We start from the raw sequence: 6,000 nt of genomic DNA on the forward strand, positions 1-6,000 counted from the left end.
TAACCTCTACAGAAAGATTTCCAAAGGAAAGAGTCATTGAGCCATCATGACAATTGATTTGGGCATTGGTGGTTGCCAAGAAAGGACGCCCTAAGATGATGGGAATGGAATCATGAGCAACTTCTGTGTCAAGAATAACAAAGTCGGCTGGATAGTAAAAGTCCTGAACTTTATCGAGAATATTTTCAACTACTCCCTTGGGGTACTTAATATAACGATCAGCTAACTGCAAAGTCATTTTGGTTGGTTTAAGTTCATGGAGACCTAGCTGTTTATATAAATAAAACAGGAGTAAGTTAACACTCGCTCCCAGGTCTAATAAAACAGTTGTTATTAGGGTATCGCTTAAGGTACATTATACAGTAAGACGACCAGGGTTCTTGTACTTAACAACTCCATTATGTTCAGATAAAGAGGAATATTATCCAGTTAAAAAGGTTTCTTGGGGTATGTTGGTTTTCCTTTTCTTAGTGCACAACTTTTTTAGAAACTTAGCGTGTCCAGATATATTTTTTATAGCATCTTGAAAAGGTAGGTTTATAGTTAGATTTTTAAACACTTCCTTAATCTCATCAAAATTCTCGTCATTTTTAGACACAACTAGTCTCTGGGGATACGGTGGTTTATCTCTTTATTTAGCATAAGGGTTAACAATATTATTAGTCTTTACTTTATCTTTAGCCGTTTTCCATCTAGGTGTCCACATTGGAACCTCTACAAGTGTAGGATCATCAATTTCTATGGTGGTATTCAGTAAGGTTGTATCTTTTGGTTGTGGTTGGACTGGAACTTCTACAGTTGTAGGGTCTTCATTTTCTATGACAGTATTCGATACGGTTTCATTTTCAGCTTCCGTTTGCGGGTGATCTGTAAGCATAGTTACTTTGTTATCAACTACTCTACCTGAACAAAGTGTAGTGACTTCCTGTAGGTCTCCTTGGTTTATATCACCATTACAGTGAATATTGTTCACTTCGAAGGCTGTGTTTATTGATGTAGGATTAGGCACTGCTTGACCTGGAAGCACACCTGTTTGGTTATTATTTTGGTTTGGAGACATGTCAATAACCTTTTGGCACAAAGACTACATCATTTGCATCGTTTGTTGTAGCATGTTAGACTTTTGATCATGCTGATCTTTCATCAAGTTGGAGTTTTGTTGCATAATTTGATTTTCTTTTTCCAACTAGGTCACTATTACTTCGTTTGTAGATGGTTTGACTGGAATTAAAGCTTGTTGAGCGTTCATGTCCGGATGTTGATAGTTCTGGGTCATGGGCACTAAACCTCTATTCTAGTCACCTAAGTTTCCTTTTCTTTGATACGGAATAAATTGGTTGAAGTTTGTAGTAGGCCTAACGTTTTGATTATTAAAACCTAGAGGTGTAGCTTGTTGTTGTAGATTATAATTAATGTTTTGCCTCCATTGTGTGTTAGGGTTGTTATTAAAAGCGTAGACATTTTCTAGCTATGGTGGTGATTGTTCATAGATAAGAGGACAATAGAAGTCGAAATTCTCAAGACTAAATGGCATCTACCTTTTTAGTGAGGGCATCGATAAGAGTTCTAAGCTCAGGAACATATTTAACCTTAAACATACTGGCAGCCTTAACTGTTGAAGGAGTGGAGTGGGAATAGTTGTTACCTCCCCAATTGTTGTTTCTCTTAGATTGATCTTCTAAGAATTTATAAGCCTCCAAGACTCCTTTACTAAGAAAAATACCCCCATTCATGATATCTAGAACCTCCTTATGATGATGTGAAAGCCCCTTGAAGAAGGCACGAACAAGCGTGTCTTTCGCAAGATTATGATGCGGGCATTCAATAAGAAGATTAGTGAAATGATTCTAGGCCTCTGAAAAGGATTCATGAGAATTCTGGCGGAAGAAATGAATCTTTTAAAGCATTTCATCTGTCTTCAGTGGTGGGTAAAACTGTTCCATGAACAATTAAACAAGTTTAGCCTATAAGTCCATGAAGTTTGGCGTTTGGGTAGTTAACCAAGACGTTGCCTTGTCAGTTAGGGTGAATGGAAACACCCTAAGTTTAACTTGATCCGGACTTACACTAGGATGATGGAATGTAGTGAGAACTTGTTCTATCCTACGCATGTGTTGATAAGGTTTCTTGTGGTCTAAACCATGGAAACTGGTAACAAGTTAAATATATTTGGGGGAATTCGAAAATCCCCCACTGGGTCTGCAAGAATGATGCACGACTTAGGCCCATCGATTAGGGCTTTGTAAAAATAAGAGAAAGGAGTCTCTGGTTCTTTAGCCATTTTTGCAGGTGTGGTGTGTGATATTCTAGATAGACATACGCGTTGACGATATATAATGTTAGATAGTTTTTTCTTACCAGACCTTAATCTCATGCAAGGCTAAGTCCAATATGAAAGAAACACGAATAGCAGTCAAACAAAAGCCTGATATACTAGAATTAAACTCCTCTGACAGAAGAAACGAGGAGTGAAAAGAGAAGAACTTAAATGCCTCCTTGCTACGCTTATGTATAACTTCTTTAATACAAATCTCAGTGTCCTGTAGAAGCTTGGAACAATAAACCCGTAATTATTTTCAGCGAAAATATGAATTGTAACTAACCTGTGTAAATCGGGCTTTCTTCAGAAGGGCGCGGGTGCAATTATAAAGTAACAAGGGCGCGTGTGCGCTCTGTTAATTTTTTTTTAGAAACAAACTTTTGTGCGATTTTCTGATGGGCTGGGCCTTGAAATTGGAAAGAAAACGCAAAATAAGATTACTTGAAAGCAGGGCGCATGTGCGCTCAAATATATGTATAATAGAGCACGTGCGCGCTCCAAAAAATTTGAATTTTTTTTTACAGTAGTTTGCTAAGACATCCAGTAAGTAGGCTGTAAAATTTCAGAACAATCAAAATTATGAAAGTCCTTCAAATTCCCTACAAAGTTTGTAAAATAGTTTTCAGACACAATACAAACAACCGAATGGTTAACTAATCAAGACAGAGCCAAAAATCGCCAAACGTTTACTGAAGACTTCTGACAGATCATGAGTGTTATTGTAAAATTTTTAGAGTAATTGGGGGTCTACAAACTCTCCTTATGGGCTGTTGTTCCAGAAATTAAGTGTTGCAAAACTAAAGAAACACATTAGAAACAATCCACTATTTAGGTAGTCAAAACAAATCAAACACTCTTCCAATTTTTACTGCAAATGCCTTACTTATGATAGATACTCCTGTAAAATGTTTAGAATTTTTGGAACTGTTTAAGTAACCCTACTCGTCTGGTTTTCCAGAAACTTACGGTGTAAAAGTTGAAATATAGCAGTGTAAAGATGGTATTAGTTTACTACGTAAAACAACTAGGACAAATCTGAAAAAATTCCATTAAATGAACAACACCTTAAAGATTATTCCTGAAATTTTTTAGAATTTTTAGAAATTGAAAAATACCTTTACCGTAGTATTTTTCACTATGAGTCCACAGTCTTAAGGGAGCTCGGGCGCACTCTGTGCAAGGCAAAAGGGAGGGCGGGAGCGCTCTTAGTTTAAAACAGTGAATATCAAGTTTGAACAGTAACAAAAATATAAGAAACAAGAATGAAAAATTAAAAGGGTGGGTGGGTAGAGAATGGGGGATTGCCCTATGGATTCAACCAATTGAATTCTTGTCCTGAATGAGTTTAAGATGGCAGCAGCGCTATTTGATAACCTGTAAAAAAACAATACTACTAGATTTACTCTAACTTATTCTTACATTATAAATTATTTATTTCCTACTCTCACATATATATTCATGTAATATATAGAGTACGGAATCGTTCCACTCTTAACTCTCTAGACTTAAACGAATTCAACTAATCAAACATAATGAAATAATGGTGAGAGAAATATTTATGGATGTGAATTTTTACTACAAAACTAAATATATGAATTTAACTTATACTAATTTAATTAAAGCAATTGAATATGACTTGAATAAAATATGGAGAAGAATAGAGAGAGATTGAAATCTACTTTTTAATTTCTTAACATGCTATCATAGATTTATATAGAAAACCCTAGTCTAAATATTCTCACACAAGGTTAAAATATAAGGACTAGACTTTTAATGATCTCTAATTACTTTGTACTATCTCTAGTCATAAACTAATTAGCATGAGAGAAAGCTTGTTCCCATTCTCATGGCAAACTCACTATTCTCTAGTTTAAGTTAAACTCTTCTTATCTCTAAGTCAAGAAAAACCTAAACTTGAAACCCTAAACAACAATCTATACTAGCTAACAAATCAAGTCCTCTCAAAGCTTCATTCAAACTCCCTCTAATGGGAGTTTTGCTTTGATTCATGGGGCTACACTACTAAAAAAAGGACTTATTATGACAGTTGTTATTTTTCTATGTTGACGGCTTTATAAGAAACCGTCAAGATAAGTAGCTTAAGCTTTTTTTTATGACGCATGCTTACAATTTATGACCTAATTAAAAGAAGTGTCAATAAATATTATGATGGATTTGGCAAAATCGACAAGTTAGATATTTTCTAATGACATAAGTATGAGAGGCGTCAACAAATTTTATGATGGATTAGCATATCCAAAAGTTAAACCGTACTAGACTACTGGTTAACTAGTGTTTTAAACCAGAGTCAAACATCAAGCGTCATGAAGTCATTAAGTCAAGCATCAAGAAAATAGCCTGCAAAAATATAAGGTCTCCAAAGTCCGAACCATCATGAGAAATTGAATCGAAAAGAATTAGAGTTGCCAAGAATTAAATGGGCATACGCATACATCGTATTGCCTCTTGTTGCCCCTTCTCTCTTGCCTTCCCTTCTTTGAAATTTCTGAGAGATTGCTCCAAGACGTCGCGAAATCTGTTCACTCCCATATTTGAATTTAGTTGCCCACTACTTCTAATCATTTCGTCGTTTAAAAATCCCGACTTTTAATTCCTAGAATTTTTAGAAACACGAGAGCGGCTTAATTTGTAATTATTGATAAATTACGAGACCATCGATCTATTGATATTTGTTTCTTAAGCTTCGGTCTAAAATTTCTAAGAGATTGTTCCCAGAAGAAGAATATAGAGCGAGGAAGAAACAGTGAGATTAGGGGAGTTAGCAAAGATGTTGCAAGAATCAGCATCGAGTTTCATTTCAGCGTGCCCTCTCCATAGATTCCAACAATCAGAAGCTCCGTTCCTCTGTTCGAACTGTTTCTCTTGTTCCCCAAGAAGTTGAAAAGGTAAATAATCCCTGCAGTGTTTTCTCACTTTCATTTTGATCGATTGACTAATTCTTATTGTATGACCAAAGCTGGACGAAGAATTATTCAGAGCGAAATGTATTTTAAGGGACGGGGATGCTGCTTCGTTTTTTCCTAACAAATCCCATGGTGCATGTGTATTTATTATCTATTTGTTACTTTTATTTTTATTACATTTTTCTTTCCATGTTGCACATTTGATATTATGTGAATGTTGATACACAGGTAAATTCCTTAAGATGTTTCTTGGCCCCATTAGTGTTCGAGTTATCAGGAAAAATGTCCAGTTAAAAGGAAAGGAGGAATACAACAATTATAGAGTTAAGTATAATAAATCCATCCCCCCCAATCCCTTTTCTTAGTTTCCTTTACTTTTTTTTCCTTGTAGTAGTGTATTCTTGTCTATTAATGGCTGGGGGTTACAGATCTTGTGATTTCTTACACTGCATGGGGTCTTTATGAAAGTGTATGGAAATTGTTTGAATAATTTTCTAATAGAATTCTACTTACTTAAATTTTTAACATTGTTGTACCTCTCATCCTTTTTTTTTCTTTGTTATTCACCCTTTACTCCTGATTCTTAGCTTAATTTGCAACCTTGAACAAATTGCATAATGTGTATGGTGTAACTATGTAGCACGAACAAGTAATAGAGATGTTGGTAATGAACTTTGTGTTTTGCTTGTATTAGATATCTCCATACTTTAGCTCCATATTTCAACTTAGCTTTAGTACAATATGCAGGCAATTGTA

Source organism: Coptis chinensis, chromosome 8 (assembly GCF_015680905.1).
Source record: "Coptis chinensis isolate HL-2020 chromosome 8, ASM1568090v1, whole genome shotgun sequence".
NCBI classification, from domain to species: Eukaryota; Viridiplantae; Streptophyta; class Magnoliopsida; order Ranunculales; family Ranunculaceae; genus Coptis; species Coptis chinensis.